The sequence below is a fragment of the Ostrinia furnacalis genome, unplaced genomic scaffold (assembly GCF_004193835.3).
Source record: "Ostrinia furnacalis isolate ACB-3 unplaced genomic scaffold, ASM419383v2 OfSCF2279, whole genome shotgun sequence".
NCBI lineage: Eukaryota > Metazoa > Arthropoda > Insecta > Lepidoptera > Crambidae > Ostrinia > Ostrinia furnacalis.
Genome location: NW_021132518.1, coordinates 247,237 through 264,671, shown reverse-complemented (window position 1 = coordinate 264,671; position 17,435 = coordinate 247,237).

Below are 17,435 nucleotides of genomic sequence, written 5' to 3'. Positions count from 1 at the left end.
TCGGCCGACTAGTGACAAGATGTCCGACTATTCGGCAAGATATGCCGATTATAATCGGCGCATTACAAAATTAAATAAGTGAATGAAATAAAACTCATAATCACCAAGATGATTATGAGGTAGACCAAGGGCGTTTATCTAAACCACTTTTGACTGCAAAAATCAGTCAAAAGTGGTTTCACCTGATTTAAAATTTTGGCAATCAGTCTAAATTCAAACAAAGTTAAGATTAGTTAAAAATACCAGGAAATCATCACAACGTGTAAAGTTTATGCAATTTGTCCATATGAAAATTATGACACTTTTTTCGGGGAAAAAATGCATGGAATTGCATACCTACCCTGCGGGGAAGTGGTAGATTATGTGGGGCTCTTCTCATCGGAAGTATTAGGAATACCCCCATAAATAACCCCTGAGATCCTTCAATCGCCTTAGTGTGAACAACTATGGGAATCCGGACAAAGCCATCAACTATCACAGTCCGTCCCGGCAATTGCCCACCTGTATGGCGGGCCCTGCCTATCCGACGGTGGTGGTAGTCCGTGCTATGCAGGCGGGGGTACCGACCCCCACGACCTCAGCTCGCTGACCATCATCGTGGAGGGTAGAGAGGAATCAGTGGGCCTAGGATGCGCGCGGCGATAAGCGGTTATCACGCCATTTTATTAATTTTTCCCATAGGTACATTTTGACGTTGATAAGAATATCACGGCGCGCATTCTAGCCCAGCAGGAGGCGATCATATTGTCACCTCCCCTGATCCCTCCGCCATCGAAAATTATGACATCTACCTTAGGTACGGTTAGGAGATGGTAATGTTGCTTTTTATTTTTTCTCATATTAAATAAATCTTATTTCTCAAGAAGTTATAATAAATTATCTCTTAAGAAATCTAGATTATTCTTATTTCTTTGAGAAATCTAGATATTATTCTTCGGACTAGTAGGTATTAGAATGATCGGCATTGCCGATTAGTCGGCCGACTAATCGGCAATTTGAAAACCGATTAGTCGGCTAGTCGGCAAAGACCATAGTCGGCCCATCACTAGCTAATATTGTTAGATATTTATAACAATGATTTGAATGCTCGTTTGTTTTGGTATAGACACATTTTCTGGTCGGTTATGTGTGATATAAACCTGTTGTCGCCAAAACCGTAACGAATAGCCATTAAATAACGAAAGCGAAAACAAATCGCTACACACTTCCGCGTCCGCGTAGATTCATGGTGACATCACACCCGCAGGGCTGCCACACGCTCAGTTACTACTGCATTAGTGACCAAAACAGGATTATTTACTGCTATTAAAGCCTGGTCCGTGAGCACGTAGAATCCCGTCCAATGACCCCAAGCTGCCCAGCCTTGTCGTTCGCACGTAATTATGTTGCTGTCGCGCTCGCACACTTACTGCGGGCGCGCGTCGCACAGTCGCGACAGCAATATAATTACGCGCGAGCGATAAGGATGGGTAGCTTGGGGTCATTGGACGGGATTCTACGTGCCCACGGACAAGGCTTTAGTTACTAATGCAGTCAGGATTATTTGGGCGATCCAATGACTTATTAGCATGGTGAATTGTATTAAAAGTGTATCGTAATAATTGACTTTTAAGTCTTGAGAAAAATACATGACCATGATAATAGGGTATGTATGTGTATGTAAAGGGTGTTATGAGAAGTGTAAGTTATTACTTTTTGTACCGTTAAATTACAGAAATAACATGAGTTATCAATGAAACAGAAAATTACATTAGTATGCCCATTTTGGCATTTTTAGGGTTCCGTAGCCAAAATGGCAAAAACGGAACCCTTATAGTTTCGTCATGTCCGTCTGTCCGTCTGTCCGTCTGTCCGTCTGTCCGTCTGTCCGTCTGTCCGTCTGTCCGTCTGTCACAGCCGATTTACTCGGAAACTATAAGTACTACAGTGATGAAATTTGATGGGAATATGTGTTGTATGAACCGCTACAAAATTATGACACTAAATAGTAAAAAAAAGAATTGGGGGTGGGGCCCCCCATACATGTAACTGAGGGATGAAAATTTTTTTTCGATGTACATACCCGTGTGGGGTATCAATGGAAAGGTCTTTTAAAATGATATAAAGTTTTCTAAAAAACATTTTTCTTAAAGTGAACGGTTTTTGAGATATCAGCTCTCAAAGTCGTAAAAAGTATGTCCCCCCCCCTCTATTTTTATAACTACGGGGTATAAAATTCTAAAAAAAATAGAGGTGATGCATGCTAATTAACTCTTTCAACGATTTTTGGTTTGATCAAAGTATCTCTTATAGTTTTTGAGATAGGTTGATTTAACTGTTGCTGCTACGGAACCCTTTGTGCGCGAGCCCGACTCGCACTTGTTTTTAAAGTTTGGATTAGCTTTTACTTGTATGTAGTTATTTGTATGAAGTTTGTCAGAATTTTGACGTGTTTAAAGTTAAAGTAAGATGGTTTAACCCAGCCTTAGTATGATAAAGTAGGAGACAAGAGGGTTATACAATACTTTTAAAAGTTATTTATTTCCCATCGTCGCCAGCCCTAACCACCAGCAATAAGTTACAAAAACGACAAAAAGCTAGGCCATTTAACATGAAATACTGTTCTAGGAGACAGCTTTCACAAAAGTTAAGGCCCGAGTGAAACATGGCGGCTTATTCCGGGGCTTGTGTATGTTTTAAGCGGTGTGGAGAGACGCGAATTTTATTTTTGTTTTATTTGTTACTTAGCGAATTTTTGACCATCTCTAGGGTTTAGTGGTAAGACCACATGCTCAGACCGGGAGGTCCTGGGTTCGATTCCAAGTGGAGGAAACACTCTCTGCTCGACTTGTTGAATTTTTGACCGCCTCTGGGGTCTAGTGGTAAGATCACCTGACTCAGACCGGAAGGTCCTGAGTTTGATTCCCGGCGGAGGCAACGTTTTCTGCTCGGCTTGTTCTAAGTCTACCTGCTTAGTTACCACCATCTCACCTGTCGCGATAGCAACAATGTAAAAATCATTGTTGTGTTTCGGCAGGTGGAGGTGAGATAGCCAGTTCCTCTTTAGTTGAGGGTTCCGGTTGAAGCTCACTTCCACCATTGACCTGATCATCACTTTAGATCTGAGATGCGCTTCCCCGTTGTTGATAAAAAAATGAATTTCACGCGAGTATGTAAAGCATTTGAATCGACAAGACCATAAAAGGACGGGTTGGTTGGCAGGCGACCTCAGACCACAACAACATCCTCTAATTCCTCTAAAATCAGTTAATTTGCGCTTCAACTACTCATTAGGTGCATACAAATTAATGAGGCAGAAACCGACACGGCCAAAATTGCATGCGGTCGCGGTTTGCGGGAATACGACTCTCGATTCTCATCCTCGTTTTTACTCCTGCAATTACGTACTTCTGTGTTGGGCCTGCTAGAATTTCAAATCAATGGTACAAAGTAAAGGGTCAAAGGGTCTTTCTGCTGTAACATACAACAGGACGGAGTCTTTGTTAGTCTTGACTTGAACTTCAAAGGAAAATGTTTGAGTGAGACTTTTTACTTTTAAAACTATGGTTTTTATAAATATTAAGGGTTGAATCCACCTCATTATTTGTCGTAAAAGCCTTGTCAAATTGCAAGATTCGATCAAACAACGTCAGATCTTCAGACCGTCAGAACTGTCAGTGGTCGTGCGTCCTGTCATTGGCCTAAGATCGCGCCGGCGATGGCGATCTGCACGCGTTGGTTTGGTTGAAGCTTCAGAACTCTTACGAGAGAAGCTATACTTATGTAGTAAACAATTGAAATCTCTCATGAAAAATCGTTCATTCGGTCGTTCGTTGCAGCCAAATGACATCAACTGCTGGACAAATACCTCCTTTAAGGATTTCCATAACGACCGGTCCTATGCTTCCCGCATCCTGGTATCTATCTCATGATAATTATAAGAATATTTTAAAAATCTCTACATCTAGCTCCAAGACGTCTCATTAAGGCTCTTCCTCACCCCCAAAGAACCCCAAAACAAGTAAAATAAATCGGCCGATAAGCACACTGGGTCATAACTTGCGGGTATCGCCGCGGCGCGCCATTTAACGTGACTAACTGCGAGCCGCGGACCAAAAATGCTTTATGGCTAATGGCATTGGATAAAACCACTTGTCGAATGCATATTATTAAGAATTACGACGGTGGAATTGTCTCTTCTTCTTACGCCGTTTTCGTTGCCGATTATAAGAATCGATTTTACCCCTGACAATCGTCTCGATTATGTAAGAGTTTCACCAATAAAAGTCTTCAGAATAGCACTTCAACACTTTATTTCACTTTTATTACCAAGTACAAGGCTTGAAGACACGACTGTTCACTGCCGCTCTCTCGCACAGAATGACCAACCTGTCGAGTCGTTTCGCCTTAAGTAAACCGGTACAGGAAGTTTCAACAGTCAATTGAATTACTCGGTAAATCAATTGAGTGCTATTAATTCATTGAAATAATTGATTTAAATAATTTTAACTGATAATATAATGCAATACGTAAAGAAAAGTAATATTTTAAATTAAATCTTTGAATAAAATAATAAAAACCTTACACTCGACCGTCCTGACAACGTGTATGTCCCCATACACGCCTCTGTTGGAAACCTTACACTCGGCAGGTTGTGTCATTAGTGCATACAAATAATAGATCACATTTATCTATCTTCTGACTTAACTTAAGTTTATGCTTGTTCCAACCATAACCGGCCCGTCTCGAGTAAAAGAACAAGCAAGAAACATCTCGGCGGGTTAAATTCTTTTCGCGAAAGCCTACCTAGTGATCTTGATTAATCCTTTATACAATTATTTCAGTTACACTAAATGCATGCAAATTAACATCACATATTTTAAATTTAACTATTCATTTATTTTTGACATCTCATATCTCAAAAATCTCAAATCTCAATAATCATAGCGTTAATCAAGTAAATAAGTACATAATTTATGAATATAATACAACAAAAGTTTTTAGTAGTAGTCTATTTACCTCGATATAACTTAACTATCAGATAATCATTGAAAACCCTCATTTCACAAGATTAAACCAGGCCAAGCCACGAACCCGCTCGCTCACGTGTCTCGCGCTTGGCTCTCATCAATCCAGAGTAAATCACTCACTGTCCATCTCACTCTTTAAAAACCATACTTGACAAGGTCGAGCCACGAACCCGCTCGCTCACGTGGTCTCGTGACTGACCTGAAACAATGTAACAACCATCTTTGCAGCAAAATCATAATAAACATCTATCAATTTATTTATTTATCCATCTAATCAGCTTTTTACAATTATTACTTTATTCAACTATGTAAATCTAATGTATCATCTCTAGTGCTCATCCAACATCATTTTATCCTAGTTGCCATTACCCTTTAGGGTCTCATCGCTATCATTATCCAACTCCAGTGAGGCTATATGTATCCATGGTCGCATACGATCTGCGGCCACGGTAGTACTACGCTTATTTTTCATGCCTTCGAAACCAGGTATGGGTGCCACTTTATAACGATCATTTCCCAATATTTTCACTACTTTAAACGGCCCTTCGTAACAAGGCAAAAGTTTGGTGCTCTTGCCGTCATTTTGAAATGCTGATTTCGCTATTTTAACTAACTCACCGTTTGTATAAACTCTAGCCGGTTTTCGTCCCTTATCATAAGCCTGCTTTTGTTTATTTTGTTCGAGATCAATCCTACTCTTTACTTCCTCACGAATCGCTGATAAATCGCACGACTGACGGGTCAGGTCTGCTATTTCATTGAATGCTGGATTACTTTCACTGTTCATCAAAGTTCCAAACATTACTTCAGCGGGGGTCCTGCCTATCGTCTTCTGTAAGGTATTATTGAGACCCCACTGTATCCTTCCTATCTTACAATCCCAATTCCTCTCGTCATCTCTGAGATTTTGTGCAGTTAACGAGTCCAAGATAGTACGATTATATCGTTCTACTTGTCCATTGGATCTTGGACTCGCCACTGAGTTTAGTACGTGCCTAAGGCCTCTATCTGAACAAAACCTTTTGAAAGCGTGCGAAGTAAAACAACTTCCTCGATCACTAACCAGACGGTCAGGGTTCCTAAAAGTATCGAATATGTCTCCTAACACTTTAATTACATTCTGTGTATTAGTATTTTTCACCGGTTTAATAAAGACAAATTTGGTAAAGGAGTCTACTGTCACGAGTATGTGGGTATTTCCCTTTTTAGATCTCACAAACGGGCCCAAATGGTCTGTATGCAGAGTATGAAAGGGCACTTCAACCTTGGCAATAGGATGAAGCAACCCTTCATGCTTGTTACTAGTTTTTTTTGCATAAGTACAATCAACACAGGCAGTCACGTACTTTTTTATGAACCGTGACATTTTTGGGAACCAGTAATACTTCTTAATCCGGTCTAATGTCTTTTCTGTACCTACATGTCCTATATTGTCGTGGTTCATTCGACATACCTGCCACCTAGCACCTTTAGGAACCACCCATCTTATATTATTTTTATTTCCCCATCAAAGTACCTAAACAGTTTATTATCCTTGATCAGATAATTTTCTTTAATATATTCAAGCCCCTTCGTATCCAAATCATTATTTAAAATGTTCCGAATTCTTAAAAGTTCTGTGTCACCTAATTGTAAAGTGAGAAGCCAGTCTTCATCGCTAATAGCCAAAATAGTAGGTAACTGTTCCGTGTCATTAATCTCAGAGTCTACAACCGGGTTTCTAGAGAGTGCGTCCGCGTGAGCCATTTTCGCGCCTACTCTATATTCTACGGTGCAGTTAAATTCTTGTAGCGCAAGCCACCACCGTGCTACGCGAGGTATGAGGTCGCGTTTCAAGAACGTTGAGCGCAGGGCACTACAGTCCGTGACGATCTTAAATTCTTTCCCGAGAAGATATACTCTAAATTTCTTTAAAGCACACACCACGGCCAAAGTTTCAAGCTCGTACGAGTGAAAATTTTTCTCCTCTGGGGTAGTTTGCCTACTATAGTACGCAACAGGTTTTAGGGGCTCATCACTATCGGGTGCACGCTGAAGGAGAATTCCCCCGATTCCTAGTCGGCTAGCGTCGGTGTGGAGCTCTGTAATTGCTGAATGATCATAAATCGCAAGAACTGGTCTAGTCACTAGTCTCGATTTTAGGTCGGAAAATGCTCGTTCTTGAGACTCTGTCCACTCCCATTTTGTGTCCTTTTTTAGTAGTTTGGTGAGTGGAGCAGCTAGTTCAGCAAATCCTCTAATAAATTTTCGGAAATAACTAACAAGCCCTAGAAATTGACGTACTTTATGAACGTTGTCAGGTGGTGGAAAATCCGATACACACCGGATTTTCGCTTCACCAGGCCTCATTCCAGCAGAACTTATTTCATATCCTAAGTACTCTATTTTATTTTGCAGAAAGCTACACTTTGCCAAATTCAGTTTTAGATTTGCATCATCCAAAAGCTGTAATATCTCCTCAAGCTTTGAAAGGGCTTCATTTGGATCTTTACCGTATACTAATACGTCATCAATATACACGGTAGCTTTATCAAAACGCGCCGCCCCTAGGACATGGTTCATCATCCTCTGAAATACCGCCGGTGCGTTTGCTAATCCGAACGGCATGCGATTAAACTCGTATTGGCCGTCCGGAGTAACAAACGCCGTCAAATATTTACACTCCTCAGCTATTGGCACCTGGTAGTAGCCTGACATCAGATCCAGGGTGATGAACCATTCCTGCCCAGCTAGCCGACACACCTCATCCTCAATTATTGGCATCGGATACCTTTCCTTCACCGTTATGGAATTTAGCATCCGATAATCTATGCACATACGCAGCATCCCGTCCTTTTTTCGAATCAGGATTATTGGACTGGCATAATTTGAAACGGATTCCCTAATGACACCTGCTCCTAACATATCGCTCACCATGGTACGTACTTTTTCCCGTTCATGATGAGAAAGTCTGTACGGCCTGTAAACTACCGGTCGATCGCTATTTAATTCTATTTTCATCTGAGTAGCATCAGTACAACCTAATTCATTTAGATTGAAAGCAAAGCAGCGCTCATAGCGCCGTAAAATTTCTAATAGTCGAGACTTGTCTGTTTCAGATATTGACGGTCCCAATTTTATTTGGTGCTCGTCAATCTTACTAAAATCGGACTCTTCAGGATTGCTCAGTCCTGGTGAAGTCGTTACAACCAATCTTTTAACTACTTCTACTTTCTCTGCGCGAGAGAAAACAAAATTCTCCTGGACCAAACATGGAATTGTACACGGTGCTACCGTCACGTTCAATAAACCATTCTGTACTTTGTAAATGCCACCAAACACAATGTATTGTTCATTCGGCTTTCCTACGATTTTTGTTTCTACTAAAATGTTACCGGTATAAACATATTCTGTAGCTGCTTTAACACTAGCTGTACCATATAATTTACAATTTGCTATCATTCTGATCCTTATTGATTGCCGTTCCTCATCTTCGTAACTATTAGAAGCTATTTCCGCACCAACGTCAAAAAATTTCAAAGTAGTGGAATCTTTGTAAACTATAATGTGGGGTTGTTCGGAGTAAGTTTGACCTATTAGCATGGGCTTATCAAGCAAATGATCGTCAACCACCTTGCATGTAACCGTCGCGGCAACTCCATCAACGTTTAAGTTTAACAAAGCTGAGCCTAAGGACTGCACGAGTCCATTACCAAAACCTTTCATTATCGTAGGCACCCCGTCATGTGAAATTCCTAATTCGATAGCACTAGACTTTCTAATCAATGTGACTTCACTCCCAAAGTCTACGAAGGCTTCCAATGGTACTTCATTAATTAAAACTTTCTTAATGAATTTGTCATTTAAATTTGAATTAGAAATTCTCATTGTTTTTTGTACAGTGGTAGCCTTCGTAGTCTGCCCGTCCTGTTTTGATCGGCAATTCTCAGTTTTGTGTCCTACTTTGTTGCAAAATTCGCATTTGATCAAGGGTTTAGTACATTTTATATAGGGGTGTCCCCTTTCCTTACAATTATAGCAAAACAAAGCCGTGCTATGTAGGTTTTGTCGTGCGTTTGATCGAATTTGTTGACTATTATCATTAGAATTTATCGACTCATTAAAATGTTTATTTTTGAAAGATGTTTGATGACTGTGCTCGTTATTACTCAGTAAAAATTGTAAAAGCTGATCAGGTTCTGAACATCTTAAGGCAATCGCACTCGATTTGGTAGTTTTGTCGCTGAGCCCATGAATGATACAGTCGACAGCACGTTTCCCCGTGATGTCACATTGATTAATTAATGCGAGCTTTTCATAAAAATAATTTTCTATTGGCTCATTAAATCTACTCCTACGTTTTAGCATATCCTCCAAGGACTGGCCATAATTTTGTTCGCTAGGGAATGCCTTAATCAGTTTTTCTTGCCATTCAGGCCACGTAAAAAGAATAGTGTTCAAACTCTGGTACCAAGTTTTGGCCAGTCCTTGCAGTTTTTGCATTGAGAAGTGTATAGTAGTTCTCTCGTCCCAACCGTAGACAGATGCACATTCGTTCACCTTTCTGAGCCATACGTCCATGCGTTGACTTTTAACAGATGGGTCAAATTCTGGTAAGATATTTTTATGATCAAGTTTGCTATAAGAATGTGCACCATGTTCGGTAGGTTGCGACGCAGAACTATCTTTAAACGATTGAATAATCTTAATAACATCTTTAGAGGAAAATAAAGGGCTACATGACCTTGATCGTTCGTGCTGCTGATGTTGCCGAGACTCGTAGCGCCTCTCGCCGTCGATGCGTCCCCGACGTTGCTCGCTGTCCCTGTGACGCTCACGTCGCTCGCTGCCCGCGGGACGCCCGCTTCGCTCGCTGCCTGCATGACGTCGCTCTTGCTCCAACTCCTTTTCCCTCTGGCGAAGGCTTCTGCTGCGGCGGTGACCGCTGCTGCAGTGCCGGCTGCGGGTCCGGCTGTGAGGCCGGCTGCGAGGCCGGCTGCGAGACCGGTTGTGAGGCTGGCTGCGTATCCGGCTGTGAGGCCGGCTGCGAGGCCGGCTGCGAGGCCGGCTGCGAGGCCGGCTGCGTATCCGGCTGCGAGGCCGGCTGCGAGGCCGGCTGCGTATCCGGCTGCGAGGCCGACTGCGTGTCCGGCTGCGAGGCCGGCTGCGTGTCCGGCTGCGAGGCCGGCTGCGTGTCCGGCTGCGAGGCCGGCTTCTCTTCGAAGGCTCGCACCGAGGAGACAATTTTCGCTTCTGACCTCGTTCGATCATCGGCACTTGAAGTACAGGGCTCTGACTTCGCGGCGGAGTCTCCAGTCGATGGGAGTAGCGGTTTTGATCATAACTTGTTCGTTCCATTGAACCTCGGAAAGATAAAAGGCATGTCGTTATATATTCAATTTAATTCTATATTCTATTTAATCAATAATTCTTGAAACACAAAACTTTAGATAATATTAAAATACCTATAAATCAAAGTGCTCAAATTAATTTAATACAACGGAGAAATCACCAGTAAGAGGTTTAAAGTTAGTATAGCAGTAAAATAATTAAAAGTAAAATGTCAATGTGTAGCCCAAAAAAATATTATAATTTTGTTATAAATTAAACACAGAAATCAAAGTATTTTACTAGCCAGATTCGAACTGGGCCCTAATCTTTTTTTTTTTTATAATAAACAATATTTTATAAAACAAAAAAAAAATAACACTATTACTTACGTTGGTTATCCCACTTCTGACTTGTAAGAGTTTCACCAATAAAAGTCTTCAGAATAGCACTTCAACACTTTATTTCACTTTTATTACCAAGTACAAGGCTTGAAGACACGACTGTTCACTGCCGCTCTCTCGCACAGAATGACCAACCTGTCGAGTCGTTTCGCCTTAAGTAAACCGGTACAGGAAGTTTCAACAGTCAATTGAATTACTCGGTAAATCAATTGAGTGCTATTAATTCATTGAAATAATTGATTTAAATAATTTTAACTGATAATATAATGCAATACGTAAAGAAAAGTAATATTTTAAATTAAATCTTTGAATAAAATAATAAAAACCTTACACATAACATTCTTATAATCACCTGAAAATTACTGCAAAACTGTGCACTGGCATTCCACCGCAATGATCGTATGGTGGGCACCTATTAATCAAAAAGTTTGGGAATATTTAAAGTAGGCACAGATTAACGTAAGCCGCCTGTCCGCGCGATAAATTTAACGTTAAACGGTAAAGTTTAACGAACGACATGTGTGATGGGAACCGGGTCTCGTTATGGAAATTGAATACTAAATTAAATTGCATGACACTGGCCAGTACTTACTGTGCAATGTGCAAGCTGTAATAGAGAAAGAAAAAAAGATTCGATTTTCGAATTTACAGCTGCATGTCAAATTACGCGGTAAAAAAGACAATAGTATGCATTCTATTCTCTGAAATTGCTTTATTTTAAACTTTTCAATTCCAAAATGACATCACAGTAATCAGTAAAACTTGATGTAGGTAAGTAAGTAAAGCCGTTTGTAAAATCGTAAAAGATAAATTCTGTCATTGTCAATGACGACTGCAATAATTTTGCTGTTCTAGTGTTAACTTAAGTAGAAGGGATTTTAAACAATTTTACTGCGGTTTTAAATAAAAATATACGTTTATACGAATATAATAATAAAGGCTTTGAAAGCTTTTAGCGATGTACTTAGTTGAGACCACCAAATCTACCAATATATTGATTGGCATACTTTTTAAGAGCTGTCAAGGGAATTATACAAGTCCCAAATACTTATAGCTTGCCGTACCACTACTTCGAGACAACATATCAGCTGGGGCTAAGAAGTGGCTCTAGCTAGGCTGAGTTCGTTCGTTCGTTCGTTTCAGCCGAAAGACGTCCACTGCTAGACAAAGGCCTCCCCAAGAATTTCCACAAAGACCTGTCCTGCGCCGCTCGCATCCAGGCACCTCCCGCGACCTTCACCAGATCGTCTGTCCTGGCTGAGTTTTTTGTTTATCCACAATGAGGAAGCTCTTGGCCTGTTTCTCACCTGATGGTAAGTGACGATCAGGCCGAAGGTGGAATCGAGCTTCACCCGGAATCCTCAACCACGGAGGAACTGGCTACTTACCTCTAACTGCCGGAACACAACAATGCTGTTAACATTGTTGTTATGGCGACAGACTTAGGTAAGATGGTGGTAGCTAGCCAGGCGGACTTAGAACAAGCCCTACCACCGACCAAACCGAACAGAAAAATCTGCCCCCACTGGGAATCGAACCCGGGACCTCTGCGCATGTAGCATAACCTTAATTCTTTAGATACAAACCGCAGTAAAACCATACTAAAGTCCGCTATTAATCGCTATGCTCGATAACTACAGACAAAATTAAATTCACCGGGAAACCAATATTGTTACATCTGCGACTGCTATAAAACAGCAACAACGTAATACTTACCTTATGACCTTCGATTTAATGTTTATTTTCCAATGAAGCAGCTATATCAAATGACAGCTATGTATCGTGTAGTCTGTGCTTCTGTGTTTTGGATTAATACTGTCACGCGAGTTTTAACTTTATTGGGTTGGAATAGGATGTAACTTTTGAGTTTAAGATGTTTTGGGATAGATGAGTGGGTAATTATGCCATTTGAAAAAGGGAAATGTAGTACGGGGTTATGGGGGCGGTGGGTTTTGGCTATTAAATATTTCGTTTTGGTCCACCACTTGAAACTCTATGAATGGATTGCAATTAACACAATCTTCAAACAGTTTCATCTTTTTTCTTACATATTTTTATTATACCGGATGTCCCATAAACAATGGATAACTCTGCAACTATCGATAGGCAAAATCAAAATCAAGGCCTCCTTATGATCTTTGCATTTTTATAAAATTGCCACCTGTGATAAAGTTTTTCTCATGAAATTCAACAGACTAGTTCCAAAGAATTAAAAAGAAGAATAGGAAAATTTAATTCATAATCTCGCATCTCAATCGCTAGTGGTAATTTTCTGAGAAAGAACTTTAAAATTTCGAAAACAAGTTCAGTTCTCAGTTCAGTTCCAATTTTGCCTCCGTCGAGATTTGAACCCGCAACTGTAGACCCCAACCACCACTCCAGTCGTCCATTTTTATACCCCAGCGTTATTTTCCAACTCCATCTCGTTTCCAGACATGACTCGCAGTTTTGTAACCGATCTGTCAGAAACGTCATTAATTTGCCAGATTTATTACAACCATGCACTTTGGTCGTGGGTTCGATGCTCGGAAGGGGCGAAAAATAAATAATTACAGTTATCACAAGCTGCTACCTAATTATTTAACCCCTATCGTTTAGGGTTTGATAACAAGGCCTTGATAGTCCAGTGGTAAGACTAGACTGGTTCTGAGTTCGATTCCCAAACACATAAATTGCCAGTGAACGTTCGTTCTGCATACAAAAACAATTTCAACTTATAAAATATTTTTGCTTATTACATTCGACAGTATAATATCATGTACAGCAAGCTAAAAACTGTAACATCTTACAAATTAAACCACTATTATTTTTTTTCTGAAAATCTTCAAGAATGAAGCTTAAATCATTAGAGCAAATTAATTATTAAATATGACTTATATTATGCATAAGTTTGTATGTAAAATTACTTATCTCTTGAAATTATTACAAAAGACTTCAATTTAAAATAAAAACCCAAGAAACATTTTCATTTTAAGCTTCATACACTCTACGTCACTTCATTTTTTAAAACCTTTATCTTTACATAAATCACTGGGGTGGATTTCGATTTTGCGAAAATCGCTCAAGTCGATCCTCGATGTCGATAATGCATAAAGCTCGATTCACACATATGAGTTCCGTCACAGTGTCCGCTCAGTTCAGTATCAGTGCTACAGTGTTGCGTCAGTGAAATATTTTGAATATTTTAAAATGTCAGAGAGCTGTTTCAATATTCATCATCATCATCATCATTTCACCCATAGGACGTCCACTGCTGAACATAGGCCTCCCCCAATGCTTTCCATGTTGATCGATTGGTAGCGGCCTGCGTCCAGCGCTTCCCTGCTACCTTTACGATGTCGTCGGTCCACCTTGTAGCTGGACGCTTCAATATTCTTGTTCAGAAACTATGAAGTAAGTTATTTTGTTTTTGATGCCGCGGCAGCATCCGTGATCCGACAAAAAATATCGTCGTCAACGAATACGTCCGTGATTGCCGGTGTCGGCACTGACACTGAGAGCACTGATCAGCACTGTGTCGTCACTGGCACTGACAAGTGGGGATGTGTTCATAGAAACTGTATGAAAGAATATTTCACACTGTGCCGGTACTGAGCCTGAACTGTGACTTCACTGATATGTGTGAATCGGCCTTTACTCGCACTCTCACGCGATCCTGCACTTTGCATCGATAAAAGTGTAACAAAACCGTGGAAGTGTATTAATAGGGTTCGGTTTTTCAACGTCGATAAATCTTAAGATTAGTGGTGGCCTTATCGATAATAATGTAGCTTAGAAGTATAAAAATAAAAGAGTCATAAAACTGTTTTAAATTTTCTTATCGGCGAAATCAAGATTTGACAGAAAAATTTATTACTATAGCACAATTTAATTGGCTAACGCACTACTTATTAATTTATTAATGTATTGTTTACAGAAATTATTTTTTTGTATGTAATATTTACAGGTTTAGGAGATTAGAATGAAAAGTTTGGAACCTTAAATAGGTGTGATTTTAGTTCATAAATATGAAACTCTATGTCCCTATGTTCATCTACCAAATGCGAATTACTAACGCCCGATTTCCATATTCGATCTTCAATCCAAAGATTGTAGCAATCTTACATAGCAGTAAGACATCAGAATACAACCTTCAAAACCTTCAAAACCTTCAACCTTCTCTCTCATCCACGGCATGCAATGTGGACAGTTGCAAATGTTGAAAATGTCACATATCTCAAAACTTCCCATCATCACCCAAGAATATCCACAACTACACTTGCGAGCAAAAGTATGGAATCACTTACATGAAGTTGTTTCCACGCGATCTTGTGTACTAACCAATTTGTTAGTAACAAAAAAAGTAGCACCATTTTAAAGATTAAACTTTTAACTTTAAATTGATACCAAATTCATTTAAATCACACCAGTATTTAAAAAAATATCCCGGCTGATGTGAAGAAGTAAGGAAAAAGACATGTATCAACTGTTTGATACGTCGCGAGTTGCGGCCTATTTATTCCCCATAAAAGCAAGTGTTTTCAGATTTTTGCTTTCACACGTTGATCCATACACATCTCCGCTTCTTTTGACACTTTACCTGGGATTCTACACCTTCAGAAGCAGCACAAATTGTTGCANCATCAGAATACAACCTTCAAAACCTTCAAAACCTTCAACCTTCTCTCTCATCCACGGCATGCAATGTGGACAGTTGCAAATGTTGAAAATTTCACATATCTCAAAACTTCCCATCATCACCCAAGAATATCCACAACTATTCTAAATCATAAAGAAAACGTTTGACGTTAAAACGCCAGTCACCCCCCTAATTTAGAGCGTAAGGGGGTAGGGGTCATAAAAATGATTTATAATCCGTGTCCAGTACCCACTTTAGGGGAAACAATTCACAAGACAAGGGGATCAGGTAATTACATAGAAAAAACGAATATGTAAACCTATATGGACAGGGCAGATTTATGATAAAAATATTCCATAAGTAGTTGATAGATTGGAGGGTGATGGAAAATTTCAAGATTCTATTTGTTTTTCAGTTAAATCAAGTACTTAAATCCGTAAATCAAAATGAGTCAAACAAAACTTGGTTTAATATACATGGAAATAAAAAGACCAAAGTTATTAAGGGTTAAGGACTTTAAGAATAATAATTTCCTACTAAAATGTAGTAAATGTGATGAGACTGCCCATGGCCTTCGTCCTGTTATAAGAAAACATTGCTCTCAATTTAATAGTCAGTTAGCCCGTAAGGTTAAGTGGAGAAGAATGCCATATGGCATTAAGTTCGCTCCAAACTTAAACATCTAAGTTTCAAATAAATACATAATAGGAAGTCCAACAAGCACCAGAAGACGATAAAAATAACACAAATTCAATCCAATAGTTCTAAAAACATAACCCTCCTTCTAGCGCAGTCGGGTAAAAAACATATCTACTCGTTTATGCAAGACAGTTGTTAACAAAATCGAACTACGCCCACAAAAACTCCCATCAAAGATGAAAACACACGGGCGAATACTCGCGGGAATAGCGCTCCTTGCTGAAAAAGGAAACAACATTCATCTCTCCGCAAATAAACCCAATTAAACGGACGAGGGTAGTGTTGCCAGTAACACGATGAAGTGGGACAAAAGAGCGGGACAAAATATCAGGGACATGGGATTGGAATGATATTATGCATTGCAACTGCAAGTATGATGATGACAATGTCAGTATGAGATGACGCGATGGGAAAAATCGGGAATGGCGCAATGGGACAGTAGACAGTTATGTGAGTGTGTGCTATGCTTATTCATTGATCGAATCCTGAAGATGCTTTAACTCTATTTAAGTTAGCACTGATTCTGCTACATGTTTGTAAAAACTGAAAACACAACTCAAACCGATAAAGGTTTCTTGCACAGTATTGATTATGACGTTATTTTTCAGAAAATGTTCTTAGATGTCTACCAAAAAATAAAGAAAAGTCTTATTTGGCTCGATGTTATACATAGTGACTACATAAACTACCCACTCTTATTTCAGCCTGAGAAGTAACTTGGGACAGTTAACGACTAGGAAACCGGGACACTCATCTTGCTCACACTTGCACATCACTAACCGAGAACCATTTGCGCCTTTCGGGACAAAAAGAAAAACTGTCGACTCAACGTTTCATAATCATTTTCTGAACGATCCGAAAACAAGAGGTTTCAGAACGATTTTGCGAACGAAATGAAGGATATGGACGGTGGGCGAAAATATTTCAGGGGTTATGCTTGGTTTTATTATCAAGGGAAGCTTACTACGATCAATATCATGGCTGAATATAATTATCAGACTATGGTTTAAATAAAATAATTGATAGAGTCAAACAATGATTTGAGTGTAAATCTAATACCTACGTATAAAAAACTAATTTAAAGCATTTAAGAATAATTATTTATTTCTTCGGTCAAACAAAACGTAGTGGAATTGGTTGTTTCAACCAGAAGTAATCCAAAAATCTCTTTGTGATTTGCAAATACAAAACGGAGATATTTTTCTGTTTTGTTTAAGATTAAATAATTTACAACGCATTTATGACATTGTGATTATTTCTAAAATTATTTATTCTTCTGGCCACAGAACGTCACAGTGTCCCAACTCAAAAAACGCAAATTCTCATCCTTAAATTTTCATTCTCTATTCTATCATAGTGTCCCATCTAAAAAATCTCAAATTCTCATCACAATTTTTT